This window comes from Protopterus annectens, chromosome 11.part0 (assembly GCF_019279795.1).
Source record: "Protopterus annectens isolate FY-2018-M chromosome 11.part0, PAN1.0, whole genome shotgun sequence".
Classification (NCBI taxonomy): Eukaryota; Metazoa; Chordata; order Ceratodontiformes; family Protopteridae; genus Protopterus; species Protopterus annectens.
This window is the reverse complement of record NC_056745.1, coordinates 1360938224-1360963021: the sequence shown is the minus strand read 5'-3', so window position 1 is coordinate 1360963021 and position 24798 is coordinate 1360938224.

The following is a 24798-nucleotide window of genomic DNA, read 5'->3' as shown; positions in this document are numbered from 1 at the left end:
ATATATATATATAAATATATATATATGGGTCTATATTACACAATCAAAGAGACACCTCTTCGAATACATAATAATCGACACCAAAAGACCGAAATCCCAAAAACTGAGAATGGCCATGTCTGCAAATTTTTTCCTAGGGAAAAAATTTGTTGGGCCGTAAACACAACACACACACTTCAAATATAATTTAAGTGGGGGCTTCACCCCCACACACCCACAAACTAAATATACATTGGGGAAAAGGGTAAACCCCGGGAACGGCCAACTGAATTTTTTCCCCAGGAAAAAATTTGCAGACATGGCTGTTCGCAGTTTTGGGATTTCGGACTTTTGGTGTTGATTATTACGTATTCCAAGAAGTGTCTCTTTGATTATGTAATATAGACCCTAGGACATATATATATATATATATATATATATATATATATATATATATATATATATATATATATATATATTTAGATGTATATAAATCCACTGAATGCTGAATCCACATAAAGCGAAAGTTTCGAAGCACGAAATTTAAAACCTCGAATACTGGAGGTAAACTTCCGCTATGGTCATGTATTCAGGTAAGTTTGTGTGTGTGTTAAGGAGTGTGGGTTGGGGCTGTGGTATGTGTGTCAGTGTGTTCTGTTGCTGTGATGTGTGTGTGCAAAGAGAAAGCTTGTGTGGTGGTGTTTTGTGTGTTTGTATGTAATGCGACCTCGGAGTGAGAATATTTAAGTGGGGGGGGTGTGGGTGGTGATTGTGTGTGTTTGTGTGGTGGATGGTGTGTGTGTGTGTTTAGTAAAACTGCAAAATTCAAAACTTCCAGTATTCAAGGTTTTGAATTTTGCGGTTTTTAGTTTTCGTTGATTTGTGGAGTCCACTTCTTGGGCTCAAGATACTGAAATTTGAGATCTCAATATTTTGAGCTTCTGAAGTGAATCTCTCTCTCTCTCTCTCTGTATATATATATATATATATATATATATATATATATATATATATATATATATATATATATTTCTATATGGATTCACTATACAATCTCGAAATACTGAAATGTTGAATTTCAGTATTTCGAGACTGAATAGTCGAAAACCCACATACACGAAAACCTATAATCATGAATACCACAACCACAACCATTCACACAAACACAAACCAGGACATAATCACACACACATACACCTACCTAACTAAACAAACATAACACCCCCCCCCTACTTATATATTCTAACTCCAAGGTCATACTAAACACACAAACACACAAATAACACCACCGCACACACTTACACACAGTAAACTCCCTACCCAATATCGTCAAACACACAACACTTACATGAAACCCCAGATAAATCCACAAACCACACCACACATCACGGATGCAACACTACGATAGCAGCGGATTCAACATTTGCGGATTCGGCATAGTGTAGTTTCGGGTAACTGCACTTTCCACTATTCGGTGTCGACGTACTGAATTTTGACTTTCAGTACATTGAGATTGTCTAGTATATCCATCTATATATATATATATATATATATATATATATATATATATATATAAATCCAAAAACGGCAGCTCAACAGGGAAATCGGTCCCGAAAGGATGTAAAAACAGTACAATAAAACAAATAGAGTATTAAAAATCATCCACGGAGCACACCACGGCTCTTAGTCACAAAATGTCAGTCACAGCAGATGCAAATCTGCAGATTCTTAAACGAAAAATGAAAAAATAAAACGAAAAAATAAACGTAGCTTCAGCTTAAACTGATATAATTTTATTGTGCACAGTGAGCGCTTTCACCTCTAGGGCTTCATCAGACTTTGTAAAACAATGAACATCTCAATCTTAAATACCTTTGTGCTCATTAAAAAATCATTACATCATATCCTGCTAAAACACTAATAAAAATGTTTAAGCTATTAAGCTATAAAAATACATTTTAATAAATATAGGTACATAAAATTCAATCTATCATATATGAGAGGTTCACAACATTAGACATTACTATAAACTATATATATATATATATATATATATATATATATATATATATATATATATATATATATATAAGAATTATACATGCTTAAATTAATTTAAACTTTATGTAAAAATATGTATATCGAAAATAAATAGTCTATAAATAGCCATATAATATAAAATCATTGCTTGTTTATCTATCTTTATGTACTTGCGCCTTCTGTTAGATAAAATAGGTTTTAAAGGAATTTTGTCATTGATACCTGGTGGTCTATCAGCTCTAAATTTAATAATCCATTTTATCTCAATACGTTTTGTGTAATTACAAATATTACCACCTCGAACATTGGGACTGATAACCTATAATACTGTGAACTTAAAATAATGGGAAAAATCTGTCTTAACAACATGTTTAGCTAACACATTATGTTTATCACCTTGCCTTATATAATAAATGTGTTCCCTAATTCTTTCATTTAGTTTCCTATTTGTTTTTCCTCTATAGAACGCGTTGCATCCCATGCACTGAGCTAAACAAACAACATTCTTTGTATCACAGTTCGCTAACTCTTTTAAAAAATGAACATGGTTTGTGACAGGATGTACAAATGCATTGATATGGTCAATATATTCACATTGATTACATCTTCTACATGGCCTCGTACACTGATATGCTTCTCTAATATCAAGAATATCATCTTCTTTATCTTTTTTAACATGACAGAGTATCTGTTTAAGATTCTTCTTATTTTTAAATAAAAATGTTGGTAAACCCACAGTTAGGACAGCTGTTTAATCTTAGCCTCACCTCAGGATTGCCTCCACAGACCCTATTAGCTTGACAAGCCTTATCTGCAAAGCCATGGAGAGGATCATAATGGAACTCATAAATAAAGACATAGGGAACTTGCAGACTTTGGATCCAACTCAGTTTGGCTTTGTCAAAGGCAGATCCTGCCTCTTAAACTTGGTTGACTTTTTCGAGACAGTCACCAAGGCCATTGATGAGGAAAGGCAGTCCATACAGCCTACCTCGACCTGGCAACAATACCCCACTCAGGTATCATCGAAAAACTCATCAGCTTGAATGTAAACCCATACATCACAAGATGGGTTGCAAACTGGCTAAGTGACAGAACCCACAGGGTCAGAGTTGCTGGAGCCATGTCAGACTCAAAGCCTGTCACAAGTGGTGTCCCACAGGGCTCAGTCCTGGGTCCACTCTTGTTCGGCATCTACTTTTCTGAAGTACAAGCAAACACAGGAGGGTTATGGCTGACAAAGTTTGCAGATGACTGCAAACTGCGCCCATAGTCGAAAACACATCTGACACAGATATCCTCCAGAAGGGCCTCACAGAAATGGATAACTGGTGCCAGAGCCATGGCCTGAAGTTAAACGCCAAAAATGCATAGTCATACCCTTTGGGAAAAACAAGGCTACCCCTAGCTACCATATAGGTGGCAATCCACTGAGCACAGAAAAAGTCATCAGAGATCTGGGGACCCAGGTTGACAGTAGCCTTCGTTGACACTCATGTTGCTAAAGTAGTTAGGAAAACCTTCTATATCACCCACCTGATCATGAAGGGATTCACATCTAGATCAAGGGAGGTCATCGTCCCCCTGTACTCATCACTTATTAGACCTATGATTGAGTACAATGCCCCGGTCGGAATGTATCTGACCAGACACCTGCTGCAGCTTGAAAGGCCCCAAAAGTTCCTCACCAAAAGGATAAAGGGTCTCAAAAATATGTCTTATGCTGCCCGACTGAAAGAACTCCGGCTCTATTCAGTCTCATACCGCTTGCTCAGAGGTGACCTGTGCCTGACATATAAGGCCATGTCAAACCCAGATTTGATGAATATGCTTCACCTCAAAAAATCTAGATCCCTCAGAACCACAAGGGCGGAGACTTAAACCTTGACACAGTTATAAATAGAACGTGCTGGAGGACAGATTCATCACCCAGAGACTCCTATGCTGTGGAACAAAATCCCGGTACATGTGAGGCAGAGCACCTCTCTGGTCTTGTTCAAGAGGAATCTTGACCAATGGATGGGAGATTGCAGATATACCCCAGGGATTACTTCAGCGTCACTGCTTGACAGAGGCACAGCAAAATGATAGGCATAGTTTTTATTCAAACTAAAGGGGTGGCGAAAGCCACATAACTATGGGCTAGGCTTATAAATGCCCTTGGGCAGATAGCCTAGTATGAACCTATGAACCTATGAACCTATGAATATCCCTTACGTTTTCATCTAGCATTAACACTCCCCAATGCTTCATATAAACATCTGTAATTATATCAGTATCTGTACTGTAATATATAGGAATTTTAACCAAGTGTGTATTCCAAGGATTCACCGCGTGTGATTCAAAATTGGTTATGCAATCAGAAAAATGAGGTTTAGCTACAGTTTGTCTAAGGGAGTTAGTGATAGTTATAGCATCATCAATTTCCTTGGCCTTATAACCCCTCTCAAGAAGTCTATTCTTCAAACTGTCAAGCTCTTGAGTGAAGCCTGTTTCCAGGGGATTAAGTCTGGAGGCTCTCATAGTCTGTCCCTTGACAACGTTTCTAAAAATATAACTGGGATGCATGCTGGTTCTATGTAGTAAAGTGTTCCGAAAACATGTTTTTCTATGTATTCCAATGTTTACCAGTCCATTTTCAAACCTTTCGAAATTAACATCAAGAAAGGAGATCTTATGTGTCGAATAATTCATAGTAAAATTTAAATACTCTGTTAAAGTATTCAACTGTTCATAAAATCTAACCAAAGATTCCTCATCACCTCTCCATAATAAAAACAAATCATCTACAAACCTTCTATAAAAACAAACAAATTCTTTATAACTGTCTAATTGAAACAGTTTATTTTCTTCCCAGCAAGCCATGCCTAAATTAGCATAGCTATTAGCACATGGTATTCCCATGGCTACACCTTCTCGTTGAGAATAAGTAGCATCATCAAGGATGAAAAATTATTACTCAACACTGTTTCTAAAAATAGACAAATTAAATCTATGTGCTTCAAAGTCATATCTGAATGTAACTGTAAAAAACTATGTATATTTCTTATACCATCTTCATTAGGTATCACTGTAAATAAGCTTGTTACATCCAGGGTAACAAAAAAGAAGGGAGCATCTTGATTTAAAGTTTTTAAATAATCATATAAATCAATTAAAAATTGTTTGCTATCTTTTAGTATCTGAGTCCTGCTATCAACAATGGGTCTTAAAAAATATTCTATATAAATAGATAAAGGTTCTGTTACCCAGTTCCTGCCTGAAACAATAGGTCTCATTGGAGGGTGCTCAGAATCTTTGTGCACTTTCAGAAGACCATTAATGATGGGAATCAATGGATAATTAACTTTTAAAAACTTGAACAAATCTAGATCAATGTATCTGCTCATTAAAATGTCATCTAGCATATCAAAAACTTTATAAACTTTAATTTCTACTGTTTGAAAATCAGTGGCCTCATAGAAGTCACAATCTTGTAACAAAGTGCGCATACTATCCTTATAATCTTCTGCATCTAAAATAACCAGAGGACCACCTTTATCGGCTGGCCTTATGATTATTGAAGAATCATTTCTCAATGCATTCAAAGCTTGTCGCTGTTTAAAATTTAAATTCGTCTTTTTCAACCTACAGGCATCTTGGGTCATATTAGAATAGATTTTATGTACATCCTCCTCTACAAGTTTATTAAATACATCCAAATAAGGATTCAGTACAGGTATATATGTACTGGGTGATTTGAACACAGTGTGTGAATTACTACTGAAAACCTTGTCCTTAAAATTAATTTTCAATTGAACATTTCATGTAAATATTCTAGTGTCTGTAATGACATCAGCTAAATTATTCCTACATGCTGGTATAAAGGAAAGCCCTTTGTTAAGGACTTGTGTTTCATATACAGTTAAAGTTTTATGTGACAAGTTATGTATCAATGATTCTCCATTTTCTCCCACATTCTCTTCAATGTGGGGCCTGTATGTTCCCCCTCTGACCCTTTCTGTTTTGTCTGCCCTGGCTGTAGGAACTATGTCGTTTGGGAGAATATGGTAATGCTATGGGAAAAGGGGTCTGCACTTTAGTAGAGTTGGAACATGTGTTCCGTGTGGACCGATCTTTCGGTCTAACCGAAGGTTCACAAGCTGGCATTTTGTCACACAAAATCTTATTAATATCTATACTAGAAGACGTATTCATTGTAGACTTATTACTAGCCTCTTTGTGTATAATGACTGAGCCAATGACTGTAGGGCTATTCATACCTTCATTTTGAACATTAGATGGCAACCTGGCATTTTCAACTTGTGTATTAATCTGTTCAGCATTATCAGAATACATATCATTATTAATATCACTAGAAGCATTATTAGGATATTTCAATACAGTATGACTTGTTCTATCTGTTAGATTAGTAGTGCGCACATTCCTAGAACTACTGATATTAGCAGAAACAGTTCTCGGCCAAGTAAAGACATGGCCTGCTGTAAAGCCCTTTCTGTCTCTTAAAATTTTACTTTTTTTCTGTTCCAGCAACCTTTTCTCAAAAACTTGTACATTGTCCAATACCCGTTCCAGTCCTTGGTCAACGTATTGCTTGGGATATTTATTTACTATGTCATCTTTTAATTCTAATGTTATACTTATCAAAATGTCCTCTTCAGGACGAAAAAAGTAATTTAGTAGTTTCATATAGTTTTTACTAAGTTCTAGGTTCAATAGCTGCCATTTGAACAACAAGTCAGGATAGGTATTACCTGTTGTAGGCATTTTCAAGATGCACAGTCCGCGTGGTACAATGTTCCTTGCTATGCAAACCTAGAAATGGTAGCGCTGCAATTGCATCCTTTTGAGCTTGGTAAGATTCAGTTCCAAGTTATTTAATGCCTCCATCAACCCAACAAGACATCCTTTATCATCAATATTATCCTCGTTACTTTCTGGAACTACATAAAATGCTAACGGATTAGTTGAACCGGAAATAACGTCAAGGAAGCGTTCTGGTTTTGAAGTGCTGCTTGGAACAGATTCCGGAGTGTAAGGAAGTTCAATAGAAGTACCTTGTGTCTTAGCCATGTTTCCCAAGAGCTCCCAAACTGCAATAACGTATAAAAATAAAATCCAAAAACAGCAGCTCAACAGGGAAATCGGTCCCAAAAGGATGTAAAAACAGTACAATAAAACAAATAGAGTATTAAAAATCATCCACGGGGCACACCACGGCTCTTAGACACAAAATGTCAGTCACAGCAGATGCAAATCTGTAGATTCTTAAACGAAAAACGAACAAATAAATCGAAAAAATAAACGTAGCTTCAGCTTAAACTGATATAATTTTATTGTGCACAGTGAGCGCTTTCACCTCTAGGGCTTCATCAGACTTTGTAAAACAATGAACATCTCAATCTTAAATACCTTTGTGCTCATTAAAAATTCATTACATCATATCCTGCTAAAACACTAATAAAAATGTTTAAGCTATTAAGCTATAAAAATACATTTTAATAAATATAGGTACATAAAATTCAATCTATCATATATGAGAGGTTCATAACATTAGACATTACTATAAACTATATATATATAAGAATTATACATGCTTAAATTGATTTAAACTTTATGTAAAAATATGTATATCGAAAATAAATAATCTATAAATAGCCATATTATAATATAAAATCATTGCTCGTTTATCTATCTTTATGTACTTGCAGCCTTCTGTTAGATAAAATGGGTTTTAAAGGAATTTTGTCATTGATACCTGGTGGTCTATCAGCTCTAAATTTAATAATTAATTTTATCTCAATACGTTCTGTGTAATTACAAATATTACCACCTCGAACATTGGGACTGATAACCTGTAATACTGTGAACTTAAAATGATGGGAAAAATCTGTCTTAACAACATGTTTAGCTAACGCATTACGTTCATCACCTTGCCTTATATAATAAATGTGTTCCCTAATTCTTTCTTTTAGTTTCCTGTTTGTTTTTCCTATATAGAACGTGTTGCATCCCATGCACTGAGCTAAATAAACAACATTCTTTGTATCACAGTTCGCTGACTCTTTTAAAAAATGAACATGGTTTGTGACAGGATGTACAAATGCATTGGTATGGTCAATATATTCACATTGATTACATCTTCTACATGGCCTCGTACACTGATATGCTTCTCTAATATCAAGAATATCATCTTCTTTATCTTTTTTAACATGACAGATTATCTGTTTAAGATTCTTCTTATTCTTAAATAAAAATTTTGGTGTTTCACCAACAATATCCCTTACGTTTTCATCTAGCATTAACACTCCCCAATGCTTCCTATAAACATCTGTAATTATATCAGTATCTGTACTGTAATATATAGGAATTTTATATCAGTTTAAGCTGAAGCTACATTTATTTTTTCGTTTAAGAATTGACAGATTTGCATCTGCTGTGACTGACATTTTGTATCTAAGAGCTGTGGTGTGCCCCGTGGATGATTTTTAATACTTAATACTATATATATATATATATATATATATATATATATATATATATATATATATATATATATATATATATATATATATATATATTCTGTAATCCACAAAATGAAGCATATTTTCAGGCAAAACAATAAAGCACTGAGCAGGGCAAGCTTAGAAAATTGTGAAAAAACCCACGGACGGCTCAGTACACTTCAGTTCACTTTATTCCACAGAAATACAGCACATTAACGGTCCACCATTCGTTTTTGTTTTAAAAATCACTTCCTCAGATGTGGGCTGTTCAAACTACTAGTGCATTTATACAATTCACTTAATTACATTGATTAGGTTAATGCATTAATTGAAAGGTTAATTTAGTTTAAAACCAAAAACTTTTCTTGTTGCATCTCTCTGTGTTGCCACAATTAAAACGCATTTAATGTTACAATGTTTGATGAATAAATATGCTTGAATAAAAATATGTTTTAAATAAAAATCCTTAAAACACTTGACTACAAAGAATAAATTATAAAGTTAAAATACTTTTAGAAACACATTTAGTAGGACTCATCGGTTAAAATTACCAACTTGAATCTTCTTTCAGCTTTTTCCTGGTTAGGGGTTGCCGCAGTGGATCACCTGTCTGCTCATGATTGGCAGTGGAGTTTTACAGTGTCGAGTTGCCAGCCTGGTGCCCAACCTTTCACAGAAGGCACACACATGCACACCTAGGGCCAATTTAGAGTGTCCAATCCACCTACAGTGGGATGTGGGAGGAAACTGGATCACCTGGAGGAAACCCACACAACCACAGGGAGGACATGCAGACTCTGCACAGAAAGCACCCCAGTCAAAGATCGAACTGGAGAATCTCTTGCTGTGAGGCAGCAATGCTAACCACTGCACCACCGTGGCCACCCAAAATTACTAACTTGAATATTTGCTTTAAATGAACTTGGTACTCCATCTAGTGGATAAATCCTGAAATTACAGGTATTATAAAAATTGCATTGTAAGCCAAAGAAATTGTATAGCCTCACTGAGTTAAAAGAATGTTAAAAACAGGAAAATTTAAGGGAAAAATAAGTTTAATACCTTTGATAAATGAGTGTAATACTTGTGTTCATAACATATTACAAACCCAACTTTTTAATAAAAATACAAATACAAAAAGGCTTAAAGACCAGCTGTAACTATTGGAAAACATGGGTAAAAACATGATAAAATTCACATAAAGTGCAAATGCATATCACAGTTTTGCTGCTCTCAATTTTAATAATGGGGCTATAGAGATATGTTCATCGAGACCAGGTGGCTTATTGGCCTTCAAACTTATCTGCCACCATAATTCTCTGTACTCCAAACATTCCTCCCATAAACCCCCTCTGCCACTCCTTCCCACCCTTTCTATCACAAACAATGTATAGTATGCATGTTCACAGCTTTGTTTGTGTTTGTACAATGCATTAGTCTGTTTGTTTGTTTCTAGGTCATATATATGTTCGTATACCCTTATCCTGATCTTGCGTTCTGTCTTCCCTATATAGAATGTTTCACAGGTTTGACATTTCACTAAATATACAAGCCCAAAGGAGTCACAATTATTAAAATCCTTGCCTTCCAGGGTGATTCCCCTGCTTTCCAAATACACACTTTCTGCATTGCTAACGTATGCATACTGTTGACAATGTCCACATTTAAACGTTCCCATCCTTTTTCTCAGTCTCTGAACTTCTTGGTTTGTACCATTTTCCAATAAAGGTTTTAAGTTACTTGAATTCTTATAAACTACTCTTAGCTTTTCATTCTTTAGTTTCTCTAAGTCAGTACATGCTAAAACATTATTCCATTCCTTATCTATAGTTTGTCTTACCATTTTTGCACAAGCATTACACTCCAAGATGAGTGCACTGCCAAAATTGTCATGTGCCTTTTTTACTGGGCCTACCGTATCAAATACTGGTAATCCTAATATTGGCTTAAAGTCATTTGGTTTCCTTTGTGTCACTTCTGTCTCAGTTTTGTCTATCATATCATCTGGGTATTTCCTCGTCCTAAACATTTTCCTTAGTAACCTTTTTTCCATTTCAAAGTCTTCATCTCTGGACGTCATCCTGCAGGCCCTAATATATTGTCCTTTAACTATATTTTTCTTGGAGTACAAAGGGTGAGCACTTTCAAAGTGCAAATAAGAGTTAGAATAGGTACTCTTTCTATACACCCTGGAATTAAAATGTGAGTTTTTCTTGTATATTTCTATATCCAAGTACTCCAACTTCTCATAATTTATTCTGAAAGTAAATTCAAGAAAATTAGTACTGTTGTTAATATATTCAATACATTTTTCTATCTCTTCTATTGGCCCTTCCCATAGGATACATATGTCATCCAGGAATCTTCTATAAAGTGACACACACACACACACACACACACACACACACACACACACACACACACACACACACACACACATATATATATATATATATATATATATATATATATATATATATATATATATATACACACACACACACACACATATATATATATATATATATATATATATATATGTGTGTGTGTGTGTGTGTGTGTGTGTGTGTGTGCATTGCATTCGCACATTGGAGGCACACTCTGAACCTCTCACTGCAAAACATCTGACCAAAGGCACTGTTAATGGGGGTGAAGGGGCCCAAAATAAGGATCTCTTGTAATTATTGCCATTATCCCTTCCTCCACAGCTGAACAGATCTGCCTTGCAACACAATAACCAGCACTTGCAAGCCTTGAACCCAGGATCCTGAACAACATAGCCATAAGTTAACAGTAAGCCATTTCAGCTGTAAGATGCAGGAGGATATCTCTAACATATCATGCAGAAAAGTCAGTATACCATAGGGAATGTACAATGTGGAAGCAGTAAACATTCCAATGATGCATACACACACACACACACACACACACACATATATATATATATATATATATATATATATATGTATATACATACACAATTAAATATTTTACTACTTATAGATATGTATAAGAAGAGTATATAGAGAGGGTGCACGGCATATCAAACAGTCATTATTCCTACAGTTGCCACCTTTTAAAATGGCTAGTGTTTGATTTTTTCCTACAAATGAGAATTATTGTATGAAACATATACCCACACACAATGCAAAGGACATGACACCACACACAAGTTTACATGCATAGAAATGTTTATTTGTGTACTATTTCAGTTGTTTATGCCATTTCTTATAGCAGTTAGGTGTTTAAAATACATAATAACTGATTAATGCAACTCTCAAACAAAACATTTTACAGTAATCTGAAAAACATAACATACTCTGCTGTCCAGGCTAAGGTCTTCAAGTAGTACAACAGTAAGAAAAAAAAACACTTGCCTTGAAGATAAGAACCAATCAACACTCAATTACAGATGTAGCTCAGCAGCCTCCAGTTACACTCTGTACTCAATCCCTAGGGGGAAAAGTATTAGTAGTCACAATGTAAATGTATCTGTTACATAACAATGCTTAAATTAAAATGTCACTATCACACTGGCAAACAGAACTGTGTGTAAGACAGTAAGCTGTAGTCCACCACTGTTCCCATGGTGAAATGTATGAAAATGTACAGCCATATACCTTAATGTTTCTTACTACTGATATCCCTCACATGTTGTAACAGCCTAGGTTAAAAACATTTAATACCCTTCCCCCATAAAATGTCTTACAAGGACATATAACAGTGTTTCCCATACACTGACCTCCGGACTGTACAAGGTCACGCACATTTTGTCCAGCTGTAGCCCTCATATATACTGTCCCTACCCCACAATTTTTGGGGGAGTCCACAATATCACTGAAATGACAGCAGGAATGCCAGCACTAAATAATGATAGGCCATTACCTAACAACCTCTTACTGCATGACATCTGGACAAAGCCTGGTATATACATGGAGGAAATAGGCTGGAACACAGGGCCATATTTGCAATACTGCTGTTATACACTGTGACAGTTGCTGGTGTTATAGGATTGGTTGCAACATACCCTTACTCAGGAATATGAAGTCAGAAACACAAAAGGATGTTGCCATGAAAAGATAGCAATCAACGGAGATAATGCCACTGATATGTCAGAGACAAGACCTGTGTAGTAAACAGACAAAACATAACAGCCAGTCCTCTGGCTATCATGTGGATAGGGCCACAGTTGAAAGCTATGCAGACAGACTGCATTCCACACAAAACTAGCATGTACACACAAACCATGTAAAACTAGCAGTATTCAATGCATATAACAGCAATACTCACACTGTCTGTAGGTCTGGAACCTTATACAAACATGTAGTTGGCCTGTGTCCGGAAGTCTTGTTGTAAGAGGTATTGCTACCTGCTGTCTGTAACACTGCTGCCCACACACAGGAAGGATGTCTTCCATACAGGAAAGGTAAAGAGACAACCCCCACATGATGTAGTCATTTATAGTAGTGAGTTGCTATGACATTGGCTATTGGAAGTACTACACAGCTGGCTGCATGCAATAAGCAAGTGGGGAACACCAATTGGTGCAGAGGCCATCATCTGATCATAAGCATCACCTACAAAAGCCATGCTGCAACCTATTCAAACCAGCTTGATCCCTGTAGTGGAGAAAGAGAGAGAAAGAGAGAGAAAAAAGCAAAAACACAAAAATAACACTAAAAATAAATACTACAAACAAAAAATAAAAAAACAAACAAACAAGGAAGATATCTAAGTGGAACACAGAAGAGAGCCCAATAATAAAACAGGTATGTGAAACATGTATGCATGTAATTGTTTGTAGTACTTGGTCTGTAATAATGGGATAGATGATGTTGAAATATTTATATATGCCATTAAGACTTCTTGGTGTAATGATGTCCTGCTGAACAACTGCTATGGACATAGCATCTGGCCCTTTGGGCAGTGGGCCATACCTGTCAACTGTGCAGATCTGCACAGAATGACAAGATTTAAGCCATCATATTGTTTGTTCTGTTCCTCCAAACATGTATATTAGTCTGGCAGATAGCTGAAGGTGAAAGTAATAAAGTCATGATAGACACATGAGTTTCAGACCCCACCACCTTCAGAACAGTCATGGTAATGTGAAATGTATCATGCACAAACTTCATAGGTTTGTAATAGGCTTATCTATGATCTGTCCCTATATACCCCCTGATGTTAGGCTGTGTCCACATGTGATGCTTTGTTTTGTAGCAAGGCAAAACAGTGCAGCTGTGGAGGAAGGAGGTTCAGAGTGTGCACCCAATGTCTGAACACACTCTCTCTCTCTCTCTCTCTATATATATATATATATATATATATATATATATATATATATATATATATATATATATATATGTATATATATATATATATATATATATATATATATACATGTATGTCTACATATATACAGACACACACACACACACACACACACACACACACACACACACACACACATATATATATATATATAGACATGTATGTCTACATATATACAAACACACAGATATATATATCTATATATCTATATATATATATATACATATATATATATATATATATATATATATATATATATATATATATATATATATATATATATATATATATATACATATATATATATATATATATATATATATATATATATATATATATATATATATACACTACTCAATGCCAGAAGTTTAAACCTCAAAATGCATGCACTCGAGGCACTCCTTAGCATGGAGAAAATCAATATCTGTGCAGTAACAGAAACCTGGTTCAAAGCTATCAGGCTACAACTCATATCATAACTTTCGGCCCCAGAACCCGGACCAAAATACAAAAGGAGGGGGCGTATCCATTTTCATAAAGGATACTTACACCTCCAGGTTAGTAGCACAGCACGAAGCCTCGGAGACCATCCATGTGCAACTAACAGTGGGCAAGGCTGCTTTTCAGATCGTAGCCTGCTACAGACCACCTAACTTGTCTCAGGACCCCCACTCAGCATTCCTGAGAACACTGGAAAATATAAAGGTCCTACCAAACACCATGATATTGGGAGATTTCAACTACCCAAACATTGACTGGGAGAATTACTCTAGTACAAACTCCTTTGCCCAAAGCTTCCTAGAGTTCATAAACTCTAACGCCTTGGAACAGCTAATCACTGCACCCATTAGAGGTGACAACATACTGGACCTGATCATCACCAACATGGGGGATCAGTGTTCCACACCAGAGGTAAACCCCTCGCTGGTGAGATCAGATCATAAACTAATTACACTGGACATCCACATCCAGACCCCAGCTCCAGTCAAGGAAACCACTGTGAAAAACTTTTCAAAAGCAAACTTCACACTTCTCAAGATCAAGGAGGAAAGTTTCAAAGCCCCCTTGCTAAAAGATAATGCTGCCCAAACCACAGAATCCTTTACAAGTGCATTCTATGAGCATCTACAGGGATGCATGGATCGAGCCATCCCAAGTAAAACCAAGACTCACTCCTCTAAAGAGAGGAAACGAGTCTGATGGTCCCTGGCCATAAATAAGCTATACAACAGAAGGAGGAAACTACTACATGATAGAGCAAAATCAAAAAAGGAAAGGCATCATTGATCAATATTAGCAAGAAACTACAATCCCTCATAAAATCATCCAAGGCCAGTTTCGAAAGAAAAATTGCCAAAGACTCTAAAGATAATCACAAAGCCTTCTTTAGCTATGTCAAGAATTAGGTGACGACTCTCAGATATGCTCTGATTTAGTGCAAAATGGCAAAAAATACACTGAGCCAACTGACATTGCCAACATCCTGGCTGACAGGTTCAGTGCAAACTTCACCCCCCCTCACCCCCAAAAGGGCCCGTGTCCATCCCAGAAGAATGCAGAGCCCCAGACATCATGGACATGCAGGCAAAAACAGCCCTCTCCAAAGCTAAGAACACAGCATCAATGGGACCAGATGGTGTCCCAGGCTGCGTCTTACACAAGCTCCAAAAGGAACTAAACCCTCACTTAAATTCACTATTCAGTCTCAGCCTTACCACAGGTTATGTACCCAAAGAATGGCGTACAGCAACAGTCATCCCACTCCACAAAGGTGGTGCCACAACAGAACCTGGGAACTATCACCCTATAAGCCTGACTAGCCTGGTCTGCAAAGCTATGGAGTGAATCATCATGGAACTCATAAACAGAGACATTGGGAACCTCCAGACACTGGACCCTACCCAATTCGGCTTTGTTAAAGGCAGATCCTGCCTCCTAAACCTAGTTGACTTCTTTGAAACAGTTACCAAGGCCATAGATGAAGGGAAGGTAGTCCACACAGCCTACCTGGACCTTGCTAAGGCTTTTGACACCATTCCGCACTCTGGCATCATAGACAAGCTCACCAGCTTGAACATTAACCCCTATGTCACGAGATGGATGGCTAACTGGTTCACGGATAGAACATACATCGTCAGAGTTGCGGGTGTCATGTCCGACTCTAACCACTTACAAGTGGCATCCCACAGGGCATGGTCCTGGGACCCCCTCCTGTTCGGTATATACTTCTCTGAGGTACAGGTAAGCACAGGAGGACTATGGCTGACCAAGTTCACAGATGACTGCAAACTGGGGGCCATAATCAACTCTCCGGCTGACACAGACATCGTCCAGAAGGGTCTTACAGAGACAGATACCTGGTGTCAGAGCCATGGCCTCGAGCTGAATGCCAAAAAATACATAGTCATCCCCTTTGGGAAAAACAAAGTGCCCACGAATTACCACATAGGTGGTAATCTACTAGGTACGGAAAATGTAATTAGGGACCTGGGAACCCAGGTAGATAGCAACCTCTCTTTTGATAATCACATTGCCAAAGTGGTTAGAAATTCTTTCTATGTAGCCCACCTAATCACGAAGGGGTTCACCTCTAGATCAAGAGAGGTCATTGTGCCCCTCTACTCATCACTCATTAGGCCCATGATAGAGTACAATGCCCCATTTGGTATGTACCTTACTCGACACCTGCAACAGCTGGAAAGACCACAGAAGTACCTCACCAAGAGGATCCTGGGCCTCAAAGAGATGCCCTATGCAACTTGACTAAAGAAACTCCCGCTATACTTGGTTGCTTACCGCCTGCTCAGAGGTGATCTCTGCCTGATGTATAAGCCCATGTCCAACCCAGAATTAATGGACATGCTCCACCTCAAGAAAACCATATCTCTTAGAACCACATGCTCTAGTGAATTTAACCTCAGCACAACAATAAACAGGACATGCTGGAGGGATATATTCCTGTCCCAGAGACTTCCCTCACTGTGGAATAAAATCCCAGTCTATATTAGGCAGAGCCCCTCACTGACTCTCTTCAAGAGGAATCTTGACGAGTTGATGGGAAATCATAAATTTACCCCTGGGATCACTTCACAGAGGCCTAGGAAACTAATTTAAAAGGGAGGCGAAAGCCAACACATTCTGGCTAGGCTTATAAATGCCTAGTACCTACCTATGAACCTATGAACATACATACATATATATATATATATATATATTTTTTATATATATATATATATATATATATATATATATATATATATATATATATATATATATATATATATATATATATATTTATATAGATATATATATATATATATATATATATATATATATATATATATATTTTCCCTACTGTTGAATGACTGTGTTGCATGATATGTTTGAGAAAACATCCCACATATCTGCAGCTCAGATGGCTTACTGGTAAATTGATGTGGCTATGGTGTGCAGGGTCCTGGGTTAGACATTTGCAAAGGCTGATAATTTATTTGTTGATCAGAACAAGGGCTGTTGGATACAGAGTGATTAAGGCACCTCTAAGCAGTTGTAAGCAGGTGTGAAATGGACAGTTATGTATGGTGTGAAATTTGTGTTGGGAACAGATTGACCTGTTGATCTGTTTTTGTTAAAGTGAGACTGGGATGTTCAGGAAGGATAGTAGGTATATTTGGGGAGGTAGGTTGGGTCGGAAGACAGACAAGACAGCATACAGGGGTGGTATATGGCACATGTGGTAGGTAAACACCTTGGACAGGGAGGGTATTTTGAAATTGGAAGTCCATGAGTCGCCAAATGGAAACAGTGGGACTGAGGTCCCCACCCAATGGCAGTCACCACTGCACCTTCACAGCCCTGTAGGTGGCTGTGCTGGGGGCTGAGCAGGAGGGGCAGGCTGACCCTCTAATTGTGTCATGAAGGCCTCAAGGTGGTATAGAAGATTCCCCAATTCCCTGCAGAGCTTCCTATGCATCAGACCCTCAAAATGACTTCAGGTGACGGGATCCTGTCTGTGTGCACTCCCAGGAGGGGTACGAGCACCATCCCCTGACATGGTTACACCTAAAGGTAGTGCAGGACCAGCAGATGAGAAGGTCCCAGATTGGGTCGCAGACATGCTGTGGACTGGTTGCTACAGCCAGATGAGGTGGGAGAGGTGATTCTGCTGGAAACAGCCTTCCCAAACATGCTATTGTGTTGCAGTTTTAGAACATATGTCGGTAGTAATAGTCAACACAATCCATGATTAGTTATAACAACATGCATAGATATTCCCATTAACCTAAAACACCAGATTTGGAACAGTTGCATAGCAAACAGAACACATGCATATATGTAACCACAGTGGCCGTTGCAATGGCATGCAGGTTACATTGTTAGCAACAGGCCACTAATGATAGTGTTTCAACATGGAACATGAATAGAAACACATTTCAATATTTGTTGCACAACAGGAGGTATGTCCCAAGAGTAGGTTTGGTGTAAACATACACATTGATTTGTGTGTTCAGAGTATTGCTGCAGATATGGTGGGGGGGGGGGAGGATGTCATTTAACAACTATTATAGCCTTGCAGTATGAGGTCCTCAGACTTTTTTTCCTGTTTATGTCTTCCAGGTACCATGTAACGGGAGTGTCGCACTGCTTATATTCCAGAGGAGAATGAAATATTAAACAACTACCTCATACATCACCACAGAACCCTCTTGGGTGTATAGCCCATGATCTGCAGGAGAGGACTGGAATGATCTCGTCCACAGGGTAAATGATGTTGGCCTGCATAACTGCAGTTATGAGCAGGTGCAACATCATTGCAGTGACCTAATTCACCACACCAGTCAGCGTGCTGCTGCAGTTAGGAGGGACCAGCTAGCCACAGGTGGGGGCCATGCCATCCAGCCCCCACTGAAACATACTGAGGAGCTCCTCGCCAGCCTTGGGGTACCCGCCCACCAGCCAAGCCATGAACCTGATGATAGCATTGTGGAGGTGGGTGCTACCCACACAATAGATGAGGAGCATGAAGGTAAGGCCCCAGGGCACATTAGTAGACCACTGTTGTTTATCCATCTTCATCTGTAAAGTATCTTCATGCATATGTCAGAAAACATAGTCTGTTGCTGCAGTTTAGTAAGCAACAGATGTGCATAATCTCTGCTATTGTGGTTTTGTACTGTTGTACTGAAATGCTGCCTCCACCCTGTACCAATGCCACAGGTGTGGCTACTGACATTACATCTCTCACACAACTATGTAGGTCCCTCTGATATACCTCTGGTGCAGTAGCCTGTAGGTGGTGAGTATGGAGTTTTTTTGTTCAGGTTTGCCAATACACTGGCCATGTTATGGCCATGGTATTTGCCATGCACAAATTTAACACACCTACCCATAATGCATGCTGTACATGTTCACTTATTGTTGCTGTTAACTGCAATGCATCACAGTGGTCACCATGGTGGCATATCTGAAGGGTATGTAAGAGTCCTGCAGTATAACTAACAACCTGTCAGTGCAAGATGTGTGGACAGAGATGAACATAATGGTGAGACAAATGGCTTACAGTAGGGACATGTCTGAAACATTACCCTTATACAGTGGCTACAACAGTGTATATACCACTATTACAATGGCAACTGTTACAGATCTACACAATGCCATATCACAATACCACATTCCACAACTTTTACAACCTGTGATTTGATCCTAACGTGAGCAATGAATGTGTAATATGGATCCTATGTTAGGACAACAAATATGGGGAATGCATACCTTAACAAACACTGGGAGCATATGTGTGCACATACTCCAAATAAAATATTGTGGAAACAGCTTTTGAGGTTCTGACAACATTCACTCTTCTTGAGTACGCACCTTCCATCAAGTACATGTCCTCAATATCACACCAAGTAATGGTCTGCTGTCCAAGAAGTATGTCCATGACATTTGCCCACTCACCTGCAACAGAGGCAGCCGTGGCTTGCACACATCTTACAAACCATGGAATGGATCCCATATCCAAAAGGTAGCACTCAGGAGTGGGAGATGTAGCCTTACCTCACCATTGCATATACCATGGCAAACAGTGCAGTCATGTATGTGACTATGAAATATGGGACAACATTAATGTAGAAAATAAACAGATGCCCATCCAAGACAGATGACAACACATGTTGCAAACTTGTCATGGAGGCTGGCCAGAAACATGCAGCAACACTGAGGGACTTGCAGGAATGTCTAGCAAGTATTGCCTGTGCAGTACCTGCATCGACAATTGCCTGGACTTTGCATAAGTTTGGCGCATGGGTTAGGGTAATCAGATGGAAGAGTTGTTCCACAGGAAACATCATCCAGGGCTCTCTATAGGTAGCATATGCATAACATCACGTCTCACAAAGGCATGTGTTGCAATGTGTAATGGTGTACTGAGAGCAAGGCTAAAACCTACAGACAGTATTAATAAAGATGCATGTACTACACAAGAAACACCTCACTCCACCTCAGGCCCACCTTACCCATCTGTACCTTGCTGGTGCCAGTATACACCTTTAGGATTGCTGTTCATTCGCAGGAACTAGGCTGGTAGAAATGGTGTTCTTAATTTAGGACACTGCAAAATGACACTCATGTGTGGCCCATAGTTGTCAAGCATCTGCAAAAAGGCTGAGGAAGGGGAAGGGTGTCATCCTGAAACACAACAGTGAACTGAAGCATATACAGAAAGCTCACTAAGAATGACTGTATCTGAACACAGGCAAGGTCATGAATTGTGCCAGACATAACCCTGACTCCACAGCAATAGTGAAGGCACTGTGTGACCTCCAAGGGCTGTGCACATGAGTTGACCTTGCAACATGGCAGAGTTGGGGGACATTTGTAGGGTGGAGTGACCAAGTAATGGCAAGTGAAGATGGGGTATGCCAGTATACCCCTTCCAGGAATAGTGACTGCTATAGTCTACTTAACAGGTGCTGCAACAAACCATTATGTTAAGGGTGTGCACACTTATGCAACCCAAATATTGTATGCATCTCAATCAGCATCTGCACAACTAACACATTTGTTTGATACTGCATTTGATTGCACAGGTCATATGTCACATATCAGGTGTGTTAATGTTAATATATGCAGTATTGTGGCAACATGGCATATCAGGGAAGAGAGTGGCATGTCAATAAGGGTGTGTACACTCCTCATAGCCACAGTAAGATTTGAAGGTTGTCAGTGTAATTGGATTTTATTGCTTATGCATGCACTGCTGATGATGAGATCTGCAAATCAGAGGTCAGGCATTCATTATTGACATATGTCCTCATATCATCCCAAGTATGTGTCAGACAAACACATAGGGGGTGTGAGCAACAGAGCAAACATAACTGCCACACATATACACATTCAGCAGTGGTGTGTACACTCATGAGGTATGGTGCACAGTACATGCCTGGTTGCTGAACAGGTGTACAGCAATACTGTGTACATGGGTGCAGTGTGTTCCAGGGGAAGGGGCATCACCTACTAACACAATTCATGCATTGCAGAGATGTAAAATGTTGGTAACAGGAATTGAGTGTAGCTGTAGTGCATGCTGTTGAGTGCCATATGTCATGCATGTTGACAGCTGGGTAATGAGAGGTCTGTGTAATATCTTTGGGCCACCTCACCTGAAAGTGTGTGTGTGTGTGTGTGTGTGTGTGTGTGTGTGTGTGTGTGTGTGTGTGTGTGTGTGTGTGTGTGTGTGAGTGTGTGCAGAAGTAAGAAATGATGTACAGGTTTTAAATTACATTTTTTGTTTTCCCCTCACAGTTGGTGAGGTGGGTCATAGTCCCTCCTGCAGGCAAACTGATGTTAGTGTCCATACAGACTCTGACAATGATGATAGGTATGGTGAGGCACAGGCAGGGCTGTCAGGGGCTGAAGCTATGCTATCAGTTGACATCCCACTGTTATCCACCCCATCTCTGCACACAGTCACATTACCCATACATACCTCATCACCAGTGGCCATAGATGAGGGACAGTTGGTGAGTGGTGGCATGGGACAGGACAGTGTGGTGACTATGGCAAGTGTGTCTGTACACAGCAGCCATAGCCAGATGACCGGCGAGGTACCACACAGGCAGATGTACAGGGGTGCTTATAGGAGGGCTGCTGGCCATCATGCCCCTGGAAGGAGTGCCACAGCAAGTCTCACCAGACGCATGTTTCAGGCCATCATGGAGGCACAGGCATGTATGGAACGTTATACCAGACAGAGTCTGAGGCTCCAGAGGGCTACTCATTCTGCTGTTATTGACAACATCCGTGATCTTGCAGGTGCCCACTGTTATTTTGCAGAGGTCCTGGATAGACGGTTGGGTGAGATGGTGGGAATCTTCGACCGTGCAATATCTGTGTTAGAGCATATGGTGGGAGTAGGGCAACAGCCATGTGGACGTAGGTCAGCAACAGCAACAGGTGGAGGTCTACGTGGATGTGCAACAAGTGACAGCCGCTCCCGTAGTGGCAGTACCAGCAGCACACTGCAGGGGGGTGCTGTCCATACCACAACACAGCAGGCCACGTGCACGTGGTCCTGGCCAGTCCCAACAGGGACCCAGATCCAGCAGACATTTGTCATCATCGGGGGAGAGTACCATATCTGTGCCTGTACCTGGTAGTGCCCATGGAACTATATATTTATATAACATATGCCCATAACATGTAGTGGAGTCATACCTCAGCACCAATAGTCACAACCTCTTAGTGCAAGGGGATGTCATGTAAGTTTTGCAGGTATAAATGTAGAATGTTGCTACAGTAACAGTGGTTGTGTTAAAAGACGTGTGGGAAGTCACTTCTGATACTGACATGTACGCTATCAGTTACTGGCAGACATCATAAGATCATCATAGTGAAGTACGACACAAATCACAGTAATGATCCTGTGGAATACAGCAGAGATATGACCAATAAAAGTGGACAGTCTGACACAATCTGGTCAGTCCAGAGGTATACACAGAACTCCTTAGTGCAAGACGTGTGGACCAAGCCTGACAAAGTGGATGTTTACAGCCATGTAAATGGGGATATCACAAAAATACTGGAATAGATAAGCTCACACAGTTGATGCATTCACACACTCCTGTCTGGCCTAACACATATTAACCGGAAGAGCAGAGGTCCCAAGCCCACATACTTCCCACTAGTTAGTGACATACATCTTTACAGCATCCCACTGCTTTGTCAGAAATACACAATAGTTATGGTGGCCAGGCAACAGTACATCTGACAAATATCTGGACATAACATCACACTAGGTAAATACACTGAGCTGCTAGGCATGTCACAAAGCACTGTGCAAATTACAGGCAGACTACTACAACACTGACCCAAGCTTCCTATGAGGGAATACACATGTACTTGCAAACAGCAGGCACTACAGGCATGTAACAGCACAGAGTTACAGACACAAGTGTGAAAGTGCATACCCACAACCCACCTGAACACAGTCACAGTCACAGTCACATTATGGTAAGCCTAATTAATATTACAGTATATGGACTGTGTGAACAAAACCATCCTCATATGTGCCACTCACACAGTAACCCTACATATACCGGGACAATGCACAGTGTAGTCTGATGCCTGACTGTGGTATTGGACATGTGTCAGTCTGGGCCTACAAACATGTATGCTGATAGGGTACCATAAACTAGAGCAGTATGCAACATCAGATAGAACAGGACCAAGAACAATAACATCTACCACATTCTGTACACAGGCCAAGTAACATATTTACAATACACACTCTGTCAGCAATCACCATAAGTACACAGACCTCACTACTGTGCACACTACAACAGAATGTCCAGGTTTTGTCCTCAAATATAAGACCTACTATGCATAATATGTCTAGCAGTCTGATATCTCACTGGCTTGTTATATAGCATGATGTCAGTAAATAATGATGTACTGTACATATGCACCTCTTACTGCATGACATATGGACAAAGTGACAGACTTGGGGGACAAAGGCACAAACACAGGGCCAATATTGACATATTGCTGTGATAAACTGAGACATTTTCTGGTGTAACAGGGTTTGTTGTGACATATCTCTTCTGAGGGATATGAATTCAGTAACTCACATGGATGTCACTATGTACTGACTGCAATCATCAGAGTATGCTACTGCATTTCTAAAGATAAGAAATGTGTGAGTAGCACAACACATGTAAGACTCCAAACTCTGGCCAGTCTGCAGATAGCCCTACAGGTGAGAGTTTCCTCAACCACATAACACTGTCATGCCAGACTTTAAATCATGTAGAACAGCCATATCCACAAAAACCCTGCTAAACCAACATTACTTCAAATGTAGAACAGCAATACTTACATTCTGTCCCCATGTCTGGAACATCCCCTCCTATTTGTTGGCCTATCTCCACAGTGTATGTTGTAAGATGTATTTCCAACTACGTTCTGTGATGCTATTTGTCAGACACCCACATAAAGTCCTGCTTAAAGGAAAAGGGCCAACACCCACATGAAGTGCTTAGTTACAGGAGTGTATTTCCATGCAATTGGCTATAGGAATGATACTGCAGCTGTTCCACATGCAATTAGCAAGTGGGGAACTGCAATTTGTGCACAGGCCATCAGCTGATCATGAGTCTTACTTACAAACCTCAAGCTGCTGCCTATGCAAAACAGATGTACTTTTCCACAGCCACCAGAGATGGGGGGGGAGAGAGAGAGAGAGAGAGAGAGAGAGAGAAAGAAAGGAAGGGAGTAAGAGCCAAGCATGTTTGTGCATGATCCATGGGTGGAGAGTGGTATCTGGGTATTATAACGGTTGCCTATATTGTTTACTAATTCATACTGTCACATAGTAATTGCACATGGCTGTACACATTTATGACTGAGGATTGTCTACAACAACCTCTACAGTGCTTGAAAACTGTTG